Source organism: Artemia sp. Qi Xiang Cuo, unplaced genomic scaffold, assembly GCF_049724085.1.
Source record: "Artemia sp. Qi Xiang Cuo unplaced genomic scaffold, ASM4972408v1 HiC_scaffold_23, whole genome shotgun sequence".
Classification (NCBI taxonomy): Eukaryota; Metazoa; Arthropoda; class Branchiopoda; order Anostraca; family Artemiidae; genus Artemia; species Artemia sp. Qi Xiang Cuo.
In genome coordinates this window covers 1,253,913-1,279,852 of record NW_028297432.1, presented here as the reverse complement: position 1 = coordinate 1,279,852, position 25,940 = coordinate 1,253,913, and the positions used below count along the sequence as shown (strand labels likewise).

Genomic DNA, 25,940 nt, shown 5'->3' with positions numbered 1-25,940 from the left:
TGACACCGACACAGAGATGACACAGAGACGACTCTGTGTCGTCTCTGTGTCGTCTCTGTGTCGACAGAGAGACTACCCACAGAGACGACACAGAGATTACACAGAGACGACACAGAGACGACACATAGACGACACTGAGACTAAACACAGACGACACAGAGACGACGACACAGAAACTACACTGAGACGACACAGACACAGAGATGGCACCGAGACGACTCTCTGTGTCGTCTTGTGTCTTCTCTGTGTCGTCTCTGTGACACATAGACGACACAGAGACGAAACAGAGACGACACAGAGACGAAACAGAGACGACACAGAGACGACACAGACACAGAGACTACACAGAGACGACACCTGTGTACGTCACTGTGACGTCACTGTCACGACACAGAGACGACACAGAGAGACGACACAGAGACGACACAGAGACGACACAGAGACGACACAGAGACGACACAGAGACGACACAGAGACGACACAGAGACGACACAGACACAGAGACGACACAAAGACGACTCTCTGTGTCTTCTCTGTGTCTTCTCTGTGTCGACACAGAGACGACAAAGAGAGACGACACAGAGACGACACAGAGACGGCACAGAGACGACACAGAGACGACACAGACACAGAGACGACTCTCTATGTTGTCTCTTGTTCGTCTCAGTGTAGACACACAGCCGACACCGAGAGACGACACTGAGACGACACAGAGACGACACAGAGACGGCACAGAGACGACGAAGAGATGACACAGAGACGACGAAACAGAGACGAAACAGAGACGACACAGAGACAACATAGAGACGGCACAGAGACGACACACAGACGACACACACACTACACAGACACGACACACATACAGAGCCAACACCGCGACGACTCTGTGTCGTCTCTGTTTCGTCTCTTTTTCTTCTCTGTTTCGACACAAAGACGACACAGAGAGACGACACAGAGACGACACAGAGACGACACGGAGACGACACCGAGATGGCACAGAGACGACACAGAGACGACACAGAGACGACAAAGAGACGACGACACAGAGACGACACAGAGACGACACAGAGACGACACAGACACAGAGACGACACAGAGACGACACAGACACAGAGATGACACAGAGACGACTCTGTGTCGTCTCTGTGTCGTCTCTGTGTCGTCTCTGGTTAGTCACAGAGACGACACAGAGAGCACGACACAGAGACGACCCAGAGACCACACATAGATGTCACAGAGACGACACAGAGACGACACAGAGACGACGACAAAGAGACGACGCAGCGAATGCCCTGAGACGACACAGAGAAAACACAGACACAGAGACGACACAGAGACGACTTCTTTGTCGTCTCTGTCGTCTGTGACACAGAGACGACACAGAGACGACACAGAGACGACACAAACACAGAGAAGACACAGCGACGACTCTTTGGCAACTCTTGGTGAACTCGGGTGCGACCCCCGGTCCCCACCCAGCATCCACCCACAGACACCACCGATCTCGCCCTAATACGCCACAGAGACGGCACAGAGACGACACAGAGACGACACAGAGACGACGAAACAGAGACGACACAGAGACTACCACAAATAGACGACAAGGAAACTACACAGAGACTACACAGAGACAGAGACGACACAGAGACGACACAGAGAGGGCACAGAGATGATACAGAGACGACACAGAGACGACGACACAGAGACGACACAGAGACGACACAGACACAGAGACTACACAGAGATGACTCTCTGTTTCTTCTCTGAGACCCAGAGACGAGACCTACACCACAAACACACCGACACGACCCCGCGACGACTCGGTGTCGACACTGTGTCGACACAGAGACGACACAGAGAGATGACACATACATAAAACCGAGCTGAAACCGCACCCGAGCAGGGAAGACCCAGATTCCCCTCCACGACGCCGACATAGATATGAACACCCCACGCAACCCACACAGACCATCCCATGCCACGACAAAGACACAGAGAAGAAACAGAGATAACTCTGTGTAGTCTCTCTGTCGTGTCTGTGTCGACACAGAGTTGACACAGAGAGACGAAACAGAGACGACACGTCTCTGTGTCGTCTCGACACAGAGACGACACATGTCTCTGTGTCGTCTCTGTGATGTCTCTGTGTCGTCACAGAGACGACACAGAGAGACGACACAGAGACGACACAGAGACGGCACAGAGACGACACAGAGACGATACAGAGACGACGACACAGAGACGACAAAGAGACGACACAGAGACAACACAGACACACAGACGACACAGAGACGACACTGTGTCCTCTCTGTGTCACCAAAGAGATGCAACCGAGAGGCGACACCGAGATGACACAGAGCAGCCCCCGAGTCGACACCGAGACGTCACAGCGACGACACAGAGAAGACATACAGACGACGAATAATAGACGACACAGAGACGACCCACAGACCACCCAGAGACGACACAGACACAGAGACGATCCAGACACTGAGACGACACAGAGACGGCACAGAGACGACACAGAGAAGACCCAGACACGACGACACAGAGACCACACAGAGACGACACAGACACAGAGACGACACAGAGACGACTCTTTGTGTCGTCTCTGTGTTGTCTCTGTGACACAGAGACGACACAGAGACGACACAGACACAGAGACGACACAGAGACGACTCTGTGTCGTCTCTGTGTCGTCTCCGTGTCGTCTCTGTGTCGACACAGAGACTAAACAGAGAGACGACGCATAGAACACACAGAGACGACACATCTACGACACAGATACGGCACAGACATGACACAGATACGACACAGATTGGAATACACATAGAAGACAAAGAGATGACACAGACACAGAGACGACACAGAGACGACTCTCTGTGTCGTCTCTGTGTCGTCTCTATGTCGTCTCTGTGTCGACACAGAGTTGACACAGAGAGAAGACACAGAGACGACACCGCGACGTCACATAGACGTAACCGAGACGACACAGAGACGACACAGAGACGACACAGAGACAACGACCCAGAGACGACATAGAGACGAGACAGAGACGAAACAGAGACGACACAGAGACGACACAAACAGACTACACAGAGACGACACAGAGACGACAACGAGACGACACAGATACGGACCAGAGACGATACCGAGCCAAAACAGAGACGACGACCCAGAGACGCCCCAGCCCCGACCCCGCGCCGACACCGCCCCAGAAACGACACAGAGACGACTCTGTGTCGTCTCTGTGTCGTCTGTGTGCCGTCTCTGTGTCGTCTCTGTGTCGTCTCTGTGTCGTCGCTGTGTCTTCTATCGGGGTCGTATCTGTGTCGACACAGATACGACACAGAGACGACACAGTGTCATCTCTGTGTCGTCTCTGGCGTCCGTGTCTGTGTCGTCTCTGTGTCGCCTCTGTGTCGACACAGAGATGAGACAGTGACGAGACAGAAAGTCGTCTCTTTGTCGTCTCTGTGTCGTCGCTGTGTCGTGGAGGTGTCGTCTAGGTTTCTGCGCTAGGTCGTCTATTTTCAGGAGGGTTGCAGGGTCTGTGTAGTCTCTGTGGCGTCTCTGTGTCACAGAGACGACACAGAGACGAAACAGAGACGACACAAACACAGATACGACACAGCGACGACTCTGGGTCGTCTATGTGTCATCTCTGGTTCGACACACATACGACACAGAGAGACGACACAGAGACGACACAGAGACGACACCGAGACGGCCCAGAGACGAAACATAGACGACACACAGACCACGACACACAGACGACCCCGAGACGCCACAGAGACGACACAGAGACGACACAGACACAGACATGACACTGAGACGACACATACACAGAGATGACACAGAGAAGACCCCTACAAGAAACAGAGACCTCACATTGACGAAACAGAAATTACAACGACACGACACAGACACATAAACGACACAGTGCCCACACAGACCCCGCCACCGTCCATTGCCCACTCTCATTGTCGTCTCTGTGTCGTCTCTGTGACACAAAGACGACCCAGACACGACACACACACAGAGACGACACAGAGACGACTCTGTTTCTTCTCTGTGTCGTCTCTGTGTCGACACAGAGGCGAAACAGAGAGACGACACAGAGACGACACAGAGACGACACAGAGACGACCCAGAGACGGCACAGAGACGACATAGAGACGACCCCGAGACGACGACACCGCGACGACCCCGAGACGACACCGCGACGACACAGACACAGAGACGACACAGACACAGAGACGACACAGAGACGACTCTGTGTCGTCTCTGTGTCGACACAGAGAGACGACACAGAGACGACACGTCTCTGTGTCGTCTCGACACAGAGACGACAAACGTCTCTGTGTCGTCTCTGTGTCGTCTCTGTGTTGTCCTGTGTTGTCACAGAGACGACACAGAGACGACACAGAGACGACACAGAAATGACACAGAGACGGCACAGAGACGACACAGAGACGACACCGAGACGACAAAGAGACGACACATACACACAGACAACAGAGAGACGACACCGAGATGATACAGACACAGAGACGATACCCAGACGACACTGTGTCGTCTCTGTGTAGTCTCTGTGTCGACACAGAGACGACACAGAGAGACGACAAAGAGACGACACAGAGACGACACAGAGACGACACAGAGACGCCACAGAGACGACACACAGACGACACCGACACGACGACACTTATAAGACACAGAGACGACACAGAGACGACACAGAGACGACACAGACACAGAGACGATACAGACACAGAGACGACACATAGACGACTCTGAGACGACACAGACACGGCCCATACACGACAACTAGACGACGACACAGAGACGATAACGAGATTACCCATAGATCACAAAGACACCTAGATGACACATAGACGACACTCTGTGTCGTGTCTGTGTCGTGTATATGACACAGCGACGACACAGCGACGACACAGACACAGAGACGACTCTGTGTCGTCTCTTTGTCGTCTCTGTGTCGTCTCCGTGTCGTCTCTGTGTCGACACAGAGACGACACAGAGAGACGACTCAGAGACGACACAGAGACGACACAGAGACGACACAGAGACGGCACAGAGACGCCACAGAGCCGCCCCCGAGACGACGACACTGCGACAACACCGAGACGACCCAGACCCGCCACCGACAGAGAGACGACACAGAGACGACTCTGTGTCGACTCTGTGTCGTCTCTGTGTCAACACAGATTTGACACAGAGAGACGACACAGAGACGACACAGAGACGACACAGAGACGGCACAGAGACGGCACAGAGACGACACAGAGACGACGACACAGAGACGACATAGAGACGACACAGAGACGACACAGAGACGACACAGAGACGACACAGAGAGACGACACAGACACGACCCCGACACGTCACAGAGACGACACAGAGACGCCTCAGAGACGACACAGAGAAGACACAGACACGACGACACAGAGACGACACAGACACGAAACAGAGACGACACAGACACGAAACAGACACAGACACGACACAGAGACGACTCTGTGTCGTCTCTGTGTCGTCTCTGTGCCGTCTCTGTGTCGTCTCTGTGTCGTCTCTGTGTCGTCCCTGTGTCGTATCTCTGTGTCGTCTCTGTGTCGACACAGAGTCGACACAAAGACGACACAGTGTCGTCTCTGTGTCGTCTCTGCGTCTGTGTCGTATCTGTGTCGTCTCTGTGTCTGTGTCGTCTCTGTGTCGTCTCTGTGTCGTCGTCTCTGTGTCGTCTCTGTCGTCTCTGTGTCTTTGTCGTCTCTTTGTGGTCTCTGTGTCGTCTCTGTGTCGTCGTCTCTGTGTCGTCTCTATGTCGTCTCTGTGCCATCTGGGTGTCGTCTCTGTGCCGTCTCTGTGTCGTGTCTCTGTTTTGTCTCTCTGTCGACACAGAGACGACACAGAGTCGTCTCAGTGTCTTTGTTTTCGCTGTGTCTTCTCTGTGTCTGTTTAGTCTCTGTTTCGTCTCTGTGTCGTCGTCTCTGAGTCATCTCTGTGTCGTCTCTGTGCCATCTCTGTGTCGTCTCTGTGTCGTCTCTTTGTCGTCTCTGTGTCGTCTCTCTGTGTCGTCTCTGTGTCGACACTGAGACGACACAGAGACGACGCAGAGACGACACAGAGACGACACAGAGTCATCTCTTTGTCGTCTCGGTGTCTGTATCGTCTCTTTGTCGTCTCTGTGTCTGGGTCGTCTCTGTGTCGTCTCTGTGTAGTCTTTGTGTCGTCGTCTCTTATTAGTCTATGTGTCGTGTCTGTGTCGTAGTCTATGTGTAATATCGGTGTCGTCGTGTATTTGTCGTCTCGATGGCATCTCTGTTGCGTCTCTGTGGCGTCTCTGTCGTCTCTGTGTCGTCTCGGTGTCGTCTCTCTGGGTCGTCTCTGTGTCGACACAGAGACGACACAGAGACGACACAGAGTCGTCTCTGTGTCATCTCTGTGTCTGTGTCGTCTCTGTGTCGTCTCTGTGTCACAGAGACGACACAGAGAGTCGTCTATGTGTCGTCGCTGTGTCTGTGTCGTGTCTGTGTCGGGTCTGTGTCGTCTCTGTGTCGTCGTCTCTGTGTCGTCTCTTTTACGTATCTGTTTAGTCTATGTGTCTTATGTGTGTCTTATCTCTGTGTCTTATCTGTGTCGAAACAGAGACGACACAGAGACGACAGAGAGTCGTCCCTGTGTTGTAAGTGTGTCTGTGTCGTCTCTGTGTCGTGTCTGTGTCTGTGTCGTCTCTGTGTCATGTCGTTGTCAACTCTATGGCGTCTCTTGGTCGTATTTGTGTCGTCGTCTCTGTGCAGTCTCTGTTTCTGTGTCGTGTTTTTATCGGCTCTGTGTCACAGAGACGACACAGAGAGTCGTCTCTCGGTCGTCTCTGTGTCTCTGTCGTCTCCGGGTCGTCTCTGTGTCGTCTTCTCTGTGTCGTCGCTGTGTCGTCGCTGTGCCGTCTCTGTGTCGTCTATGTGTCCTCTCTGTGTCGTATCTGTGTCGTCTCTCTGTGTCGTCTGTGTGTCGACACAGATATTACACAGTGAAGACACAGTTTCGTCTGTGTGCCGTATGTGTGTCTTTGTCGTCTCTGTTTCGTCTCTGTGTAGTGTTCTTGTGGCTGTTGGGTCTTTTCCGTCTCTTTGCTGGCTTGGTTTCTTCTTGCTTTCGTCGTCTAGGTAGAGTGTCGGTGTCATCTCTGTTTCGTCTCTGTGTAGTCTGTGTGTTGTCTCTGTGTCGTCTCTGTGTCTCTGTAGTGTCTGTGTTGTCTCTGTGTCGTCTCTGTGTCTGTGTCGTCTCTGTGTCGTCTCTGTCTCGTCGTCTCGGTGTCGTCTCTTTGTCGTAAGTGTGCCGACTCTGTGTCGTCTCTGTGTCGTCTCTGTGTCGTGTCTGCGTTGTCTCTCTGTGTGTGCTGTGTCTCTGTGTCGTCTCTTTCTATTGTCTTTGTCTTGTTAGTGGCGTTGTCATCGCTGGGTAGTCTCTTAGTCGGAGACTGGTTGTAGTGTGATTTTAATATCTGTCTCATCTCTGTGTCACAGAGACGACAAATAGACGAAACAGATACTAACAAGACACTACACAGACACACAGACGAAACGACTCTCTGTGTCGTCTCTGTGTCTGTGTCGTATCTGTTTGACCTCTTTGCTATCTATGTGTCGTCTCTTGGTCTGTGTTATCTCTTTGTCTTCGACTCTGAGTAGTCTATGTGCCGTCTCGTTGTGGTAGAGTTGTCGTTACTGTGTTGTCTTTGTGTCGTCTCTGTGTCTGTGTCGTCTCTGTGTCGTCTCTGTGTGTGTGTCGTCTGTGTGTCGTCTCTGTGTCGTCGTCTGTGTGTCGTCTCTGTGCGGTCTATGTGTCGTCTCTATGTCGTCTCTGTGTCATCTCTCTGTGTCGTCTCTGTGTCGACACAGAGACGACACAGAGTCGTCTCTGTGTCTGTGTCATCTCTGTGTCTGTGACGTCTCTGTGTCGTCTCTGTGTCGTCTCTGTGTCGTCTCTGTGTCGTCTCTGTGTCGTCGTCTCTTTTTAGTCTCAGTGTCTTTTCTCTGACGACTCTGTGTCGTCTCTGTGTCGTCTCTGTGTAGTCTGCGTGTCTGGGTAGTCTCTGTTTAGTCTCGGTGTCTGTGTCGTCTCTGTTCCATCTATGTGTGTTGTAGGTGTAGTCGAATCTTTTTCTGAGATTTTACATATAATAGCTATCTCCGTGGCGTCTATGTGTCACAGAGCCGACACAGAGAGTCGTCTCTGTGTCGTCTCTGTGTCTGTGTCGTCTCTGTGTCGTCTCTGTGTCGTCTCTGTGTCGTCGTCTCTGTGTCGTCTCTGTGTCGTCTCTGTGCCGTCTCTGTGTCGTCTCTGTCACAGAGACGACACAGAAACAACACAGAGACGACACAGAGTCGTCTCTGTGTCTGTGTCGTCTCTGTGTCGTCTCTGTGTCGTCTCTGTGTCACAGAGACGACACAGAGACGACGACACAGAGACGACACAGACGACACAGACACAGAGACGACACAGAGACGACTCTCTGTGTCGTCTCTGTCTCGTCTTTGTGTCTGTGTCGTCTCTGTGTAGTCTCTGTGTCAGGGTCGTCTCTGTTTCGTCTCTGTGTCGTCGTCTCTGTGTCGTCTCTGTTTCGTCTCTGTGTCGTCTCTGTTTCTTCTGTGTTACGTGTATGTGACTTCACTGTGTAGTCTCTGTGTCGTCTCTGTGTCTGTGTCGTCTCTGTGTCGTCTCTGTGTCTGTGTCGTCTCTGTGTCGTCGTCTCTGTGTCGTCTCTGTGCCGTCTCTGTGTCGTCTCTGTGTCGTCTCTATGTCGTCTCTGTGACGACACTGAGACGACACAGAGACGACACAGACACAGAGACGACACAGAGAAGACTCTGTGTCTTCTCTGTGTCGTCTCTGTGTCGACACAGAGACGACACAGAGAGACGACACAAAGACGACACAGAGACGCCACAGAGACGGCAGAGAGACGACACAGAGGCGACAACGAGACGACACAGAGGCGACAACGAGACGACGACAAAGAGACGACACAGAGACGACACAGAGCACACAGAGACGACACAGACACAGAGACGACACAGAGACGACTCTCTGTGTCGTGTCTGTGTCGTCTATGTGACACAGAGACGACACAGAGACGACTCTGTGTTGTCTCTGTGTCGTCTCTGTGTCGACACAGAGACGACACAGAGACGACACAGAGTCGTCTCTGTGTCGTCTCGGTGTCTGTGTCGTCTCTGTGTCGTCTCTGTGTCGTCGTCTCTGAGTCATCTCTGTGTCATCTCTGTGCCGTCTCTCTGTCGTCTCTGTGTCGTCTCTGTGTCGTCTCTGTGTCGTCTCTCTGTGTCGTCTCTGTGTCGACACAGAGACGACACAGAGACGACGCAGAGACGACACAGAGACGACACAGAGTCGTCTCTGTGTCGTCTCTGTGGCGGTATCGTCTCTGTGTCGTCTCTGTGTCTGTGTCGTCTCTGTGTCGTCTCTGTGTCGTCTTTGTTTCGTCGTCCCTAAGTCGTCTCTGTGTCGTCTCTGTGTCTGTGTCGTCTCTGTGTCGGGTTTGAGTCATCTGTTTGTCGTCGACTCGGTGGGTGCTGTTGGGGTTGGCGGGCCGCTCTGTGGGGGGTCGCGGTGTGTGGGGTGGATCTTCGGGTGGGGAGAACTGGGTGGCGACTGGGGTTCGACAAAGAGACGACACTGAGACGACACAGAGTCGTCTCTGTGTCGTCTCTGTGTCTGTGTCATCTCTGTGTCTTCTCTGTGTCTCAGCGACAACACAGAGTGTCGTCTATGTGTCGCCTCTGTGGCGTTATCTTGTCTGTGTCGTCTGTGTTTCGTCGTGTCTGTGTCGACTCGGAGTTGTGTAATGGCCGGCACGCTGTATTCGGGGGTTCTGCTCTGTGTCGTCTGTTTGTCGTCTCTCTGTTTAGTCTCGTTGTAGAAAAATAGAAGACAAAGAGACGACAAAGAGTCGTGTCTGTGTCGTCACTGTGTCTGTGTGGTCTCTGTGTCGTCTTTGTGTCGTCTCTGTGTCTGTGTCGTGTCTGTGTGGTCTCTGTGTCGTCGGCTCTGTGTCTTCTCGTTGCCGTCTCTGTGTCGTCTCTGTGTCGTCTCTGTGTCGTCTCTGTGTCGTCTCTCTGTGTCGTCTCTGTGTCGACACAAAGTCTCTGTCGTCTCTGTGTCGTCTCTGTGTCGTCTCTGTTTCTGTGTCGTCTCTGTGTCGTGTCTGTGTCGTCTACTCTGAGTCGTCTCTGTGTCCTCTCTGTGGCGTCTCTGTGTCGTCTCTGTGTCGTCTCTGTGTCGTCTCTGTGTCGTCTATCTGTGTTATCTCTGTGTCGACACAGAGCCGACACAGAGTCGTCTGTGTGTGGTCTCGGTGTCGGGGTCGTCTCTGTGTCGTCTCTTTGTCGTTTCGTGGTGTTTTTTGTCTCTGTGTCGTCTCTGTTGCGTCTCTGGGTCTTCTCTGTGTGGTCGTATCTTTGTCGTCTCGGGTTCGTCTGTGTGCCGTGTGTTAGGCCAAGGTGTGTATTCTCAGGGTAGTCTAAATGTCTGTTTCGTCTTTTTCTTGTCTCTGTGTTGTCGCTGTGTCTGTGTCGTCTCGGTGTCGATTCGGTGTCGTCGTCTCTGTGTCATCTCTCGATTGTCTCTGTGTCGTCTCTGTGTGGTCTGTGTGTGGTCTCTGTGTGGTCTGTGTGTCGTCTCTGTTTATTCGCAGTGTAGATCTCGTCTCTGTGTCGTCTCTGTGTCTGTTTCGTCTCTGTGTTGTCTCTGTGTCATCTCTGTGTCGTCGTCTCTGTGTCGTTTCTGTGCCGTCTCTGTGTCGTCTCTGTGTCGTCTCCGTGTCACACAGAGATTACACAGAGACGACGACACAGAGACTACACAGAGACGACACAGACACAGAGACGAAACAGAGACGACTCTCTGTGTCGTCTCTGTGTCTCTGTCGTCTCTGTGTCGTCTCTGTGTCGTCTCTGTGTCTGTGTCGTCTCTGTGTCGTCGTCGGTGTGTCTTCTCTGTGTCGTCTCTGTGGCGTATGTGTGCCGTCTCGGTGTCGTCTGTATCCAGTCTCTGTGTCTGTGTCGTCTCTGTGTCGTCTCTGTGTCTGTGTTGTCTCTGTGTCGTGTCTGGGTCGTCAGCTCTTGACCGTCTGTTGGTCGTATTTGTGCCGTCTCTCTGCCGTTTCTGTGTCATCTCTCTGTGTCGTCTCTGTTTAGTCTATGAGACCTCTATGATAAGTATATTTGTCGTGTGTTGGTATTTGTCATCTCTGTGTCTGTGTCATGTCTTTTTCGTCTCTGTTTCATCTCGGTGTCGTCTCTGTGTAATCTCTCTGTGTCGTCTCAGTATCGTCGCTGTGCCGTATCTGTGTAGTCTCTGTGTCGTCTGTGTGTCGTTTCTGTGTCTGTGTCGTCTCTGAGTCGTCTCGGTGTCTGTGTCGTCTATGTGTAGTGTCTTTGTAGTCGTCTCTGTGTCGTCTCTGTGTCATCTCTGTGCCGTCTCTGTGTCGTTTCTGTGTCACAGAGACGACACAGAGAGTCGTCTCTGTGTCTTCTCTGTGTCTGTTTCGTCTCTGTGTCGTCTGTGTGTCTTTTCTGTGGCGTCTCTGTGTTGACTCTGTGCCGTCTCTGTGTCGTCTCTGTCACAGAGACGACACAGAAACAACACAGAGACGACACAGAGTCGTCTCTGTTTCGTCTCTGTGTCTGTGTCGTCTCTGTGTCGTCTCTGTGTCACAGAGACCACTCCCAGACGACACACCGAGACGACACAGCGACGCCCCAGACACAGCGACGACACAGAGACGACTCTCTGTGTCGTCTCTGTGTCGTCTTTGTTTCTGTTTCGTCTGTGTGTCGTCTCTGTGTCGTCTCTGTCTCTGTGGCGTCTCTGTGTCGTCTCTGTGCCGTCTCTATGTCATCTCTGTGCCGTCTCTGGGTCGTCTCTTTTTTGTCTCTGTGTCGTTTCTTTGTCTTCTCTGTGTCGTCTCTGTGTCTGTGTCGTCTCTGTGAAGTCTCTGTGTCGTCTCTGTGTCTGTGTCGTCTCTGTGTCATCGTCTCTGTGTCGTCTCTGTGCCGTCTCTGTGTCATCTCTGTGTCGTCTCTATGTCGTCTCTGTGACGACACAGAGACGACACAGAGACGACACAGACACAGAGATGACACAGAGACGACTCTGTGTCGTCTCTGTGTCGACACAGAGACGACACAGAGAGACGACACAGAGATGACACAGAGACGACACAGAGACTCCACAGAGACGGCAGAGAGACGATACAGAGGCGACAACGAGACGACACAGAGGCGACAACGAGACGACGACAAAGAGACGACACAGAGACGACACAGACACGACACAGACACCACACAGACACTGAGCCTAAACATCGACGACTCTTTGTTGTATGTGTGTCGTCGCTTTGTCAACACAGAGACGACACAGAGAGACGACACAGAAACGACACAGAGACGACACAGAGACGACACAGAGACGACACAGAGACGACACAGACACAGACACGACAACAAGACGACACAGACACACAGACGACACAGAGAGACGACACAGAGCCGACAGAGAGACGACACAGAGACGACACAGAGACGGCACAGAGACGACACAGAGACGTTACAGAGACGATGATACCGAGACTACACACAGATTAACAAGACACAGAGACGACACAGAGACTAAACACAGAGACTACAAATAAATGCCACTCAGACTACACAGAGAGACGACACAGAGACGACACAGAGACGACACAGAGACGCCACAGAGACGGCACAGAGCCGACACATAGACGACACAGAGACGACGACACAGAGATTACACAAACACGACACAGACATTAAACAGGGACGACAAAGACACAGAGCCGACACAGAAACAGTGACGACGAAACAAAGACGACACAGACACGACACAGACCCAGAGACGACACAGAGATGACTCTGTATCGTCTCTGTGTCGTCTCTGTGTCGTCTCTGTGTCGTCTCTGTGTCGACACAGAGACGACACAGAGAGACGACACAGAGACGGCACAGAGACGACACAGAGACGACACAGAGACGACGAAACAGAGATTACACAGAGACGACACAGACACAGAGACGAAACAGAGACGACACAGACACAGAGACGAAACAGAGACGACTCTGTGTCGTCTCTGTGTCGTCGTCTCTGTGTAATCTCTGTGTCGTCTCTGTGCCGTCTCTGTGTCGTCTCTGTGTCGTCTCTGTGTCGTCTCTGTGTCGTCTCTCTGTGTCGTCTCTGTGTCGACACAGACACGACACGGAGACGACACAGAGATGACACAGAGACGACACAGAGTCGTCTCTGTGTCGTCTCTGTGTCTGTGTTGTCTCTGTGTCGTCTCTGTGTCACAGAGACGACACAGAGACGACACGGAGAGTCGTCTCTGTGTCGTCTCTGTGTCTGTGTCGTCTCGGTGTCGTCTCTGTGTCGTCGTCTCTGTGTCATGTCTGTGTCGTCGGTGTGTCGTATGGGTGTGGTCTCGGTGCCATCTGTGTGTCGTCTCTGTGTCGTTGTCGTCTCTGGGTCGGCTCGGTGTCTGTGGCGTCTCTGTGTCGGGGTCGTCTCTGTGTCGTCTCTGTGCCATCTTATTGCCGTCTCTGTGTCGTCTCTGAGTCGTCTATGTGTCGTCTCTGTGTCGTCTCTCTGTGTCGTCTCTCTGTGTTGTCTCTGTGTCGACACAGAGACGACACGGAGACGACACAGAGATGATAGCGAGTCGTCTCTGTGTCGTCTCTGTGTCTGTATCGTCTCTGTGTTGTCTCTTTGTCACAGAGACGACACAGAGTCTCTGTGTCTGTGTCGTCTCTGTGTCTGTGTCGTCTCTGTGTCTGTGTCGTCTCGGGGTCGTCTCGGTGTCGTCTCTGTGCCGTCTCGTTGGCGTCTCTGTGTCGTCTCTGTGTCATCGTCTCTGTGTCGTCTCTGTGCCGTCTCTGTGTCATCTCTGGGTCATCACTGGGTCGTCGCGTGGTTGTCTCTGTGTCGTCTCTGTGTCGTCTCTGTGTCGACTCTGTGTCTGTGTCGAGTCGTATTCGTCTCTTTTTCGACTCGTTGTCGTCGTCTAGGTGTCGTCGCGTTGTCGGCTTCGTGCGGGCGATGTTTTGTCGCTATGTGGTGTTTCTTTAGTGACGCAGTCGTCTCACTGTATTATCTCTTTGTCTACACAGATAAGACACGGAGACGACACAGAGATGACACAGAGACGACACAGAGTCGTCTCTGTGTCGTCTCTGTGTCTGTGTCGTATCTGTGTCGTCTCAGTGTCACAGAGACGACACAGAGAGTCGTCTCTGTGTCGTCTCTGTGTCTGTGTCGTCTCTGTGTCGTCTATGTGTCGTCTCTGTGTCGTCTCTGTGTCTTCTCTGTGTCGTCTGTGTGTCTGTGTCGTCTCTGTGTCGTCTCTTTGTCTGTGTCGTCTCTGTTTCTATGTATTCTCTGTGTCGCCTCTGTGTCGTCTCTGTGTCGTCTCTGTGGCGTCTCTGAGTCATCTATGTGTCGTCTCTGTGTCGTCTCACTGTGTGGTCTCTCTGTTTGGTCTCTGTTTCGACACAGAGACGAAACGGAGACGACACAGAGATGACAGCGAGTCGTCTCTGTGTCGTCTCTGTGTCTGTATCGTCTCTGTGTTGTCTCTTTGTCACAGAGACGACACAGAGTCTCTGTGTCTGTGTCGTCTCTGTCTCTGTGTCGTCTCTGTGTCTGTTTCGTCTCTGTGTCGTCTCTGTGCCGTCTTTTTGTCGTCTGTATGTCGTCTCTGTGTCGTCGTCTATGTTCCGTATCGGTGTATTCTATTAGACATATCTGTGTCGTCTCGGTGTCGTGTCGTTGTTTCCTCTTTGTCGTTGTTTCCTCTGTCTCGTCTCTGTGTCTGTTAAGTATCGGTTTAGTCTAGGTGTATTCTCTGTGTCGTCTTCTCATTGTGGTCTCTGTGTCGTCTCTTGGTATTTCTCATCTCTGTGTCTGGGGCGGCTCTGTTTGGTCACTCAGTCTCGTCTCTGTGTCTACACAGAAACGACACAGAGACGACACAGAGATGACACAGAGACGACACAGAGTCGTCTCTGTGTCGTCTCTGTGTCTGTGTTGTCTCTGTGTCGTCTATGTGTCACAGAGACGACACAGAGAGTCGTCTCTGTGTCGTCTCTGTGTCTGTGTCGTCTCTGTTTCGTCTCTGTGTCGTCTCTGTGTCGTCTATGTGGCGGGTCAGGGTCTTTGTCGTCTCTGTCTCGGTTTGGTCTCTGTTTCTGTGTCGTCTGTTTTTGGTCTCTGTGTCTTCTCCGAGTGGTCGTCTCTGTGCCATCTCTGTGTCGTCGCTGTGTCGTCTCTGTGTCATGTGTGTGTCGTCTCTCTGTGTGGTCTCTGTGTCCACACAGAGACGTCTCAGAGACGTCTCAGAGTCGTCTATGTCTCTTTGTTGTCGCTGAGTCGACTCCTTCTCTTCTCAGTTTCCATGTCGTCTTTGTGGAATGTCTTTTTAGACCATGGGTTGTGTTGGGGGCGTCGTTTCTGTTTCGTCTCTGTGTCGTCTCTGTGTCGTCTTTATGCCGTCTCTGTGTCGTCACTGTGTCACAGATACGACACATAGAAGACACAGATAGTCGTCTTGTTGTCGTCTCTGTGTATGTGTAGTCTCTGGGTCTGTGTCGTATCTGTGTAGTCTCTGTGTCGTCTTTATGTCGTCTCTGTGTCGTCGTCTCTGTGTCCTCTCTGTGTCGTCTCTGTGTCGTCTCTGTGTCGTCTCTGTGTCGTCTCTGTGTCGTCTCTCTGTGTTCTCTCTGTGTCGTCTCTGTGTCGTCTCGGGGTCGTCGTCTCTGTGTCCTCTCTGTGTCGTCTCTGTGCCGTCTCTGTGTCTTCTCTGTGTCGTCTCTGTGTCTTCTCTGTGTGTCGTCTCTGTGTCAACACAGAGACACAACAGATACATGTCTTTTTGGTCACGGTGTCGTTGGCGGCTGTTTGGCTGGGGGGTTGCGGCTCGGGCGCGTTGGCTTGGCGTTGTGGGGGCGTGGTCGTCGTCTCGGGGTCGTCGATGTGGCGTCTCTGTGCCGGCTCTGTTGAGTCTCTGTGTCGTCTCTTTGTCGTCTCTGTTTGGTCTCTCTGTGTCGTCTCTGTTTCGGGTCTGTGTCATCTCGGTGTCGTCTCTGTGCCATCTCTTTGTCGTCTCTATGTCGTCTAGGTGGCGTCTCTGGGTAGTCTATGTGTCTTCTCTCTGTGTCGTCTCTGTGTCGACACAGAGACGACACTGTGTATTCGTTGTGTCTTGTGGGTGTCGTTGTCGTCTCTTTGTCTGGGTCTTGTCGGTTTCGTCTAGGGGTAGTAGTGGCGGAGTAGTTTCGGTGGCTTGTCTTTGCATTCTATGTGGCGTCTGTGTGTCTTCTCTCTGTCGTCTCTGTGTGTCGTCTCTCTTTGACACAGAGTCGTGTCTGTGTCGTCTCTGTGTCTGTGTCGTCTCTGTGTCGGTGTCGTCTCGGGGTCGGGGTCGTCTCTGTGTCACAGAGACGACACAGAGTCGTCTCTGTGTCGTCTCTGTTTCGTGTCTGTGTCGTCTCTGTGTCGTCTCTGTGTTGTCGTCTCTGTGTCATCTCTGTGTAGTCTCTGTGCCGTCTCTGTGTCGTCTCTGTGTCATCTCTGTGTCTTCTCTCTGTGTCGTTTCTGTGTTGACACAGAGACGACACAGAGACGACACAGAGTCGTCTCTGTGTCGTCTCGGTGTCTGTGTCGTTTCTGTGTCGTCTTTGTGTCACAGAGACGACACAGAGAGTCTTGTCTTTGTCGTCTCGGTCTCGTCTCTTTGTCGTCTCTGTGTCGTCTCTGTGTCGTCTCTGTGTGAAAAACGCAAAGTTCTATCACTTACCCGGTCAAGTAATTTTGAATTAACACGAATTTGCGCATACTCCGATGAAAATACGTATAACTTATACTACTAATTTAGAAACGATAGGGTGTACAATTAGGGAGGTCTATAAGACATAACTGCAATTCTGTAGTTGAATTATTGGCGAAAAAAGTGGAATTTTCAGTGAAAAACTCACAAATATAGCTCTTAATATGGCTTTTCAGTGTGTTTTCCAACGAAAATATGCAAAATACGATAAAAATACATTCTCAAGATTATACTTCAGATTCTTCTAGTAGTGAGGAGAAGGCGTGACCCGACAAATTGGCTTCTCAGTTAAAAATTGAGAGCTATATCTCTTCATAGGACTGTTCTGAGTGATTTACAACGAAACCGCGCCAAAGACCAGTTCTATACGGTCTCCTGAATCTAATTCAATATAATCATTACAGAGTTCATAGCGGGCGTGGTATTCGACATGCCTTACCGTCAGGAGGTCAAGGCGTGGATACACAAATTGAATTGTCATTGAAACTCTCACATCTATCGCTCTTAATGTGGCTTTTCAATGTTTTTTCCAACGAAAATATACAAAAGACGACGAAAGCACGGTCCCCCGATTATCATGCATATAATTCAAGGAGGAAGTTTATGGTTTGGATAAAAAAATGAAATTCTCAGTGAAAAACTCACAGATATCAATCTAACTATTTCTTTTCAGTGTGTTTTCCAACTAAATACGCATAAGAAAATGGAAATACGTCTCTATGACTCTAATTCATTAGAATAGATAGGTCTGTAAAATATGGTGCTCATATTTACCTCCTATACATTAGGGTGGTCTATGCGTTGCTAAAAAAAATTGAATTCTCAGATAAAAACTGACAAATATAGATATTAATCTGTCTTTTCATTGTTTTTTCCAACGAAAAGAATCAAAAAGCGATTAATATACGTTCCCATGATTCTAATTAATATCATTCACGTAGGGAGGTCAAGGCTTGGCGAAAAAAAGGAATTTTCAGTAAAAAACTCACAAAGATGGCTCTTAATCTGTCTTTTCAGTGTGTTTTCAAACGGATAGACGCAAGTTTTGATAAAAATACGTTCCCATGATTCTAATTCATTTACTATAATGAGTTATTTCAAGGCTTTGATAAAAATTATGACTGTTCTTTGAAAAACTCCATATAGTCTCAATGAATATGGCTTGTCAGTGTATTTTCCTACGAAAATTCGCAAAATAATATGGATAAAATGTCTCTTTACACTTTATCATATATTTCAATTAGGGAGGTAAATGATTTGCGAAAAAAAATGTAATTAACATTGAAAAAAATCCAAATATAGATATAAATAGGAATGTTCAGTGTGTTTTCGAAATAAATAAATCAAAATAAGAATAAAAATCCGTTCCATGGTTCACACTCATATCATACAAGGAGTGATGACAATGCTTGGCTAAAAAAATTGGAGTGAAATATAACTAATAACCGATATATATATTTATAGGTCTTTTAACTAGGTATTCGTACTAAAAGTCGTAAACGAATATAAATATACAGCAAAATGATTCTTAGTTATATACTTCTATGATGATTGACATGTCCTGGCTAAAAAACTTTTATTTTCAGTGAACAACTAACAAATTTATATCTATATATTGCTTATCGTTGTTTTTTCAAACGAAAATACGCAAAATACTATTAAAATACGTTACCATTGTTCTAATTCATATCATTCAATTAGGGTTGGTCAAGGCTTGGCAAAAAATGGAATTGTTAGTGAAAAACTCACAAATATAGATATTTTTATTTATTTTAAGTGTTATTTATTACTAAAAGACTAAAAATACTATTAACATAAGTTCACATGATTCGAATTCATTTCCTTCAGTTAGGAAGGTGAAGTCTTGGCTGAACAAATGGAATTATCAGTGAAACACTAAGACATATAGCTCTTAATATAGCTTTTCAGTGTTTTTTACAACTAAAATTCGCAAAATACGATGAAAATACTTTCCCATGGTTCTAATTCATATCCTTCAATTAGGGAGTTAAAGGCTTGGCGAAAAAAATTGAATTCTCAGTGAAAAACTCACAAATATAGCTCTTTATATGGCTTTTCAGTGTGTTTTCGAACTAAAATACGCAACATACGATGAAAATACGTTCCCATGATTCTAAGTCATAATACTGAATATGGAGGCCAATTAGGGTGGTATTATAGACCTCCCATCACTTACTGAGGTCAAGGCTTGGCTAAACAAGTGGAATTGTCATTGAAAATCTCACAAATGAAGCTCTTAATATGGCTTTTAAGTATGTTTTCAAACTAAAAGACGCAAAATACGATGAAAATACAATACCATGATTCTATTTCATATACTTCAATTAGGGAGGTCAAGGCTTGGCTAAAAAAATGGAATTGTCAGTGAAAAACTCGCAAATATAGCTCTTAATATGGCTTTTCGGTGTTTTTTCCAACTAAATACGCAAAATACGATGAAAATACGTTCCCATGATTCTAATTCATATCCTTCAATTATGGAGGTTGAGGCTTGGATAAAGAAATTAAATTGTCAGTGAAAAACTCACATATATAACTCTTAACATGGCTTTTCAGCGTTTTTTCCCACGAAAATGCGCAAAATATGATTAAAATAAGTTTACATGATTCTAATTCATAAGAATCGTTACGTAGGTCAATTAGGGAGGTATAATTGACATCCCTTTAATTAGGGAGGTGAAGGCTTGTCTATTAAACTGTACGTTTCATATACTTACTCTCAAAATGATCTAATAATATTTCTTTTCCGTGTTTTTTTCAACGAAAATACTAAAAATATATCGAAAATACGTTCCCAAGATTCTCATTCATATCATTCAATTCGGGAGGTTATAGCTTAGCTCAAAAAATGGAATTCTCAGTGCAAAACTCACAAATATAGCTCTTAATATGGCTTTTCCGTGTGTTTTCCTACGAAAATACGCTAAATACGATGAAAATACGTTCCCATGATTCTAATTCATTAGAATCATTAGGGAGGTCAATTAGGGAGGGATAAATGAACTCCCTTCAATTCGGGATCTCAATTCTTATCTAAAAAAATTGGATTGTCAGTGGACAACTCAGACATATAGCTATTATTATTGCTTTTCATTGTATTTTCCAACGAAAATAAGCAAAATACGATGAAACTACTTTCCCATGATTTTAATTTATATCAGTAAATGAGGGATTTTACAGATTGGAGAAAAAAAGGAATTTTTATTTAAAAACTCACAAATAAAGCTCTTCATATGGCTTTTCAGTGTTTTTTCTAACGAAGATACGCAAAATACGATGAAAATACTATCCCATGGTTCTAAGTGATTTCCTTCTCTGTGTCGTCTATGTTTCATCTTTATGTCGTCTCTGTGTCTCGTCTCTGGGTCTTCAAAGAGACGACACAGCGACGACACAGAGACAACACAGTGTCGTCTTTGTGTCGTCTCTGTGTCTGTGTCGTCTCTGTGTCTGTGTCGTCTCTGTGTCGTCTCTGTTTCGTCTCCTTATCGTCTCTTGGCCTTCTCTGTGTCGTCTCTGTGTCGTCTCTGTTTCTTCTCTGTGTCGTCTCTCTGTGTCGTCTCTGTGTCGACACAGAGACGACACAGAGACGACACAGAGATGACAGAGTGTCGTCTTGTTTCCTTCTTGGGGTCTTCTTCGTCTCTGTGTCGTGTCGTTGTCGTCGTCTCTTTGTCTACGAGGTGTAGTCTCTGTTCCGTCGATGTCTCTTCTATTTTTCGTCTCGATGTAGTATCTGTGTCGTCTGTGTCGTATCTATGTCGAGACACAGAGACGACACAGAGACGACACAAAGACGACACAGAGACGACTCTGTGTCGTCTCTCTGTCGTCTCTGTGTTGACTCTGTGTCGTCTCTGTGTCGTCTCTGTGACGACACAGAGACGACACAGATACGAGACAGAGACGACACAGAAACGACACAAAGACGACACAGAGAAGTCACAGAGACGTCACAGAGACGACACAGAGTCGACACAGAGTCGACACAGAGACGATACAGAGACGACACAGAGACGACACAGAGACGACACAGAGACGACACATATACGACACAGAGACGAAACATAGACGACACATAGTCGACACAGATAAGACACATAGAAGAAAAATATATGATACTGATACTACACATATAAGACAAATAAACCACAGTTTGACGAAAAAGAATCGAATCTGACTCTAATACGAGTAGAATCTGATTCGACACAGAAACGACACATAGTAGACACAGACGCGACAACTACTGCCCCCACAGACGGAACAGAGACGACACAAAGACGACACAGATACGACACAGAGACGACACAGAGACGACAGAGAGAAGACACAGAGTTGTCTAAGTGTCGTCTTTGTGCCGTCTCTGTGTCATCTCTGTGTCTCTGTGTCGTCTTTGTGTCGTCTCTGTGTCGTCTCTGTTTCTCTGTGTCGTCTCTGTGAGACGAAACAGAGACGACACAAAGACGACACAGAGACGACACAGAGACGACAAAGAGACGACACAAAGACGACACAGACACGACACAGAGACGACACAGACGTCGAGACACAGAGACGACACAGAGACGACAAAGAGACGACACAGAGACGACACAGAGATGGCACAGAGACGAGCCAGAGACGACACAGAGACGACGACACAGAGACGACACAGACACAGAGACGACACAAAGACAACACAGAGACGACAAAGACACAGAGACGACACTGAGACGACACTGTGACGTCTTTGTGTTGACACACATACGGCACTGATACGTAACTGATTCGGAACAAACACGTCACTTACGTGACAAATACCCGGATAAGACAAAGAGACGACACCGAGACGACAAAGAGACGACACCGAGACGACACAGAGACGGAAACGAGAAGAAACCTAGACGACACAGAGTCGGCAAAAAGACGACACCCAGACGAAGACACAGAGACGGCGAAGAGACGACACAGACGCAACACAGAGACTACACAGACACGTCACAGAGGCGACACAGAGTCGACACAGAGACGACAGAGAGACGACACAGAGTCGTCTCTGTGTCGTCTTTGTGTCGTCTCTGTGTCGTCTCTGTGTCTCTGTATCGTCTTTGTGTCATCTCTGTGTCGTTTCTGTGTCTCTTTGTCGTCTCTGTGAGACGACACAGAGACGACACACAGACGACACAGAGACGCAAAAGACACGACACAGAGACGACACAGAGATGACACAGAGACGAAACAGACGTCGAGACACAGAGACGACACAGAGTCGTCTCTTTGTCGTCTCTGTGTCTCTGTGTCGTCTTTGTGTCGTCTCTGTGTCGTTTCTGTGTCTCTTTGTCGTCTCTGTGAGACGACACAGAGACAACACAGAGACGAGACAGAGATGGCACAGAGACGAAACAGAGACGACACAGAGACGACACAGAGACGACAAAGACACAGAGACGACACAGACACGACTCTTGTTCTTCTCTGTGTCGTCTCTTTGTCGCCACAGAGACGACACAGAGAGAAGACACAGAGACGACACAGAGACAACACAGAGACGACACACAGATGGCAGAGAGACGATACAGAGACCACACAGAGACGACCACACACAGACAACGACACAGAGACGAAACAGACACGACGACACAGAGACGACACAGAGACGACACAGAGACGACATAGACACAGAGACGACACAGAGAGACGATACACAGACGACACAGAGATGACACAGAGACGAGACAGACACAGAGACGACACCGCGCCGACTCTGTGCCGACCATGTCACGACACCTCGCAGAACCAGCCACGACACCTATCCGGCACCTCGACGAAACAGCTATGACACCCCGCCAACAAAGTGTCGTATAGGAGACTACCCCGCGATAACACCGTGTCATCTGTCGGCGACTAACCCGAGACTCTGACACAGACACAGACGACAAAGAAACTGTGTCTCTGTGTCGTCATCTCTGTGACGAAACAGAGACGACAGAGACACAGAGACGACACAGAGACGAAACAGAGTCGTCTCTGTGTCGTCTCTGTGTCGACACAGACACAGAGACGACACAGAGACGTCACAGAGACGACACAGAGTCGTCTCTGTGTCGTCTCTTTGTCGACACAGACACAAAGACGACACTGAGACGTCTCTGAGACGACACAGAGACGACACAGAGACGACACAGTGTCGACACAGAGACGACAACGAGACGACCCAGCGACGTCACAGAGACGACAAAGAGACGCCACAGAGACGACACCGAGAGGCCCCCGAGGAGACACCGAAACGTCCCAGAGACGACCCAGAGATGACACATAGACGACGACCCCGAGACGACCCCGAGATGAGACAGAGACGACACAGGGACGACTCTGTTTCTTCTCTGTGTCTTCTCTGTGTCTACACATAGACTACACACAGAGACGACACAGAGACGACACAGAGACGACAAAGAGACGACACAGAGACGGCACAGAGTTGACAAAGAGACGACGCAGAGACGACGACACAGATACGACACATAGACGACACAGAGACGACACAGAGACGACACAGACGCAGAGACGACTCTGTGTCGTTTCTGTGTCGACACAGAGACAACACAGAGAGACGACACAGAGACGACACAGAGACGGCACAGAGACGACAAAGAGACGACACAGAGACGACGACACAGAGACGACACAGAGACAACACAGAGACAACAGATACACAGAGACGAAAAAGCGACAACTCTGTGTCGTATCTGTGTCGACAACGAGACGACACAGAGAATAGACCCCGAGACGAAAAACACAACACATCAAGAAACAACACCGACCAACCAGAGACTGCCCCGACATTACACATTCAAGACGATACATAGACGACACAGAGACGACCCATACACAGAGACGACACAGAGACGACACAGACACAGAGATGACAAAAAGACGACACAGACACAGAGACGACACAGAGATGACTCTGTGTCGTCTCTCTGTCGTCTCTGTGTCGACTCTGTGTCGTCTCTGTGTCGTCTCTGTGTCTTCTTTGGGTCGACTATGTTTCAACACATAGCCTAAAATGTTATACAACACCGACACGACAAAGAGACGACACATAGACGGCTAAGAGACGAGACAGAGACGAAGACACAGAGACGACACAGAGACAACACAGACACAACGACATAGAGACGAAAAAGCGATTACAAAGAGACTTCAAATACACTGATACGACACAGAGAGACGACCGTTCGTCGACACAGATATAACACAGCGACGAAAAAGAGACGACAAATAGACGACGACAAAGAGATGACAAAGAGACGACACCGAGACGACGACATAGAGACGACAAAAACACGAACCAGAGACGACATAAACACCGAGACGACACAGAGAGACGACACAGCGATGACACAGAGACGACACAGGGACGACTCAGTGTCGACTCAGTGTCGACACAGAGACGACAAAGAGAGACGAAACAGAGACGACACAGAGACGACACAGAGACGACACAGAGACGGCACAGAGTTGACAAAGAGACGACGCCGAGACGACGACACAGATACGACACATAGACGACACAGAGACGACACAGACGCAGACACGACTCAGTGTCGTCTCTGTGTCGTTTCTGTGTCGACACAGAGACAACACAGCGAGACGACACAGAGACGACACAGAGACGGCACAGAGACGGCAAAGAGACGACACAGAGACGACGACACAGAGACGACAAAGAGACGACTCTGTGTCGTCTTTGTGTCTTCGATTTGTGGACACAGAGACGACACAGAGAGACCCAACACAGACGACACAGAGACGACACAGAGACGACACAAAGACGACACAGACACACAGACGACACAGAGACGACACAGAGACGACGACACAGAAACGACACAGAGACGACACAGACACAGAGATGACACAGAAACGACACAGACACAGAGACGACACAGACACAGAGACGACACAGAGATGACTCTGTGTCGTCTCTCTGTCGTCTCTGTGTTGACTCTGTGTCGTCTCTGTGTCGTCTCTGTGTCGTCTCTGTCTCGTCTCTTTGACAAAGATATGAAACAGTTAGAAGAAAAAGAGACCACACAGAGAGTATACATCGACGGCACACCGACGGCTCCGAGCCTAACCCGAGACGACGACAAAAAGTCTGTACAGCGATCAGGAAGATCCGCAGCAAGAGCGATGAACAAGAGACGACAACCAGACGACATCGACCCCGCGAAGACCCCGAGCGATGACACCATCACGACGCCGAGACGACACAGACACCGCCCCGAGCCTGCGCCGACACAGCGAAGAAACAGACACGGAACTGAGCCGACACGTTTTCGACAAGGTGACGACACCGATATGCCACCCAGTCGAGTGGAGTCGAAGAAACAGAGCCGTTGAAAAAGCCACCCAAGACCAAGAAACAGTGTCTAGTGGTCGTTGTCTATATGTCGAAACAGAGACGACAGAGACACAGAGACGACACAGAGACGACTCTGTGTCGTCTCAGAGACGTCACAGAGACGAAACAGAGAAGTCACAGAGAAGACATAGAGACGACACAGAGACTACACAGAGACGACACACACACTACACATACAAGATACATACACCTCAAATATTCGGATAATATTCTAGTCATATTCTACGACACATTGACGAAAACGACACGACACAGGGACGACTCAGTGTCGTCTCTGTGTCGACACAGAGACGACAAAGAGAGACGAAACAGAGACGACACAGAGACGACAAAGAGACGACACAGAGCCGGCAAAGAGTAGACACAGACACGAGGCACAGACGACCACCCAGAGACGACACAGAGCCTAGAACTTCCCGCCACAGCCGAATAGACGACTGTTTCACGTATCTGTGTAGTTTGTTCTTGGATACAGCTACAACACCCAGAGATGACACAGATACGAAACAGATACGACATAGAGACGGCACAGAGCACAGAGACGACGACACATAAACGACACAGAGACGCCACAGA

General features: G+C 49.2%; 1 non-coding gene across 1 annotated transcript; it reads left to right on the top strand.

The window, feature by feature from the left end:
• The first annotated feature begins 20,671 nt into the window (after window positions 1–20,671).
• On the top strand, window positions 20,672–20,798 carry LOC148938946 (small nucleolar RNA SNORA17). The gene has a single exon (XR_016143591.1). It is a non-coding gene; the product is annotated as a small nucleolar RNA SNORA17 (small nucleolar RNA).
• Window positions 20,799–25,940: the final 5,142 nt, after the last annotated feature.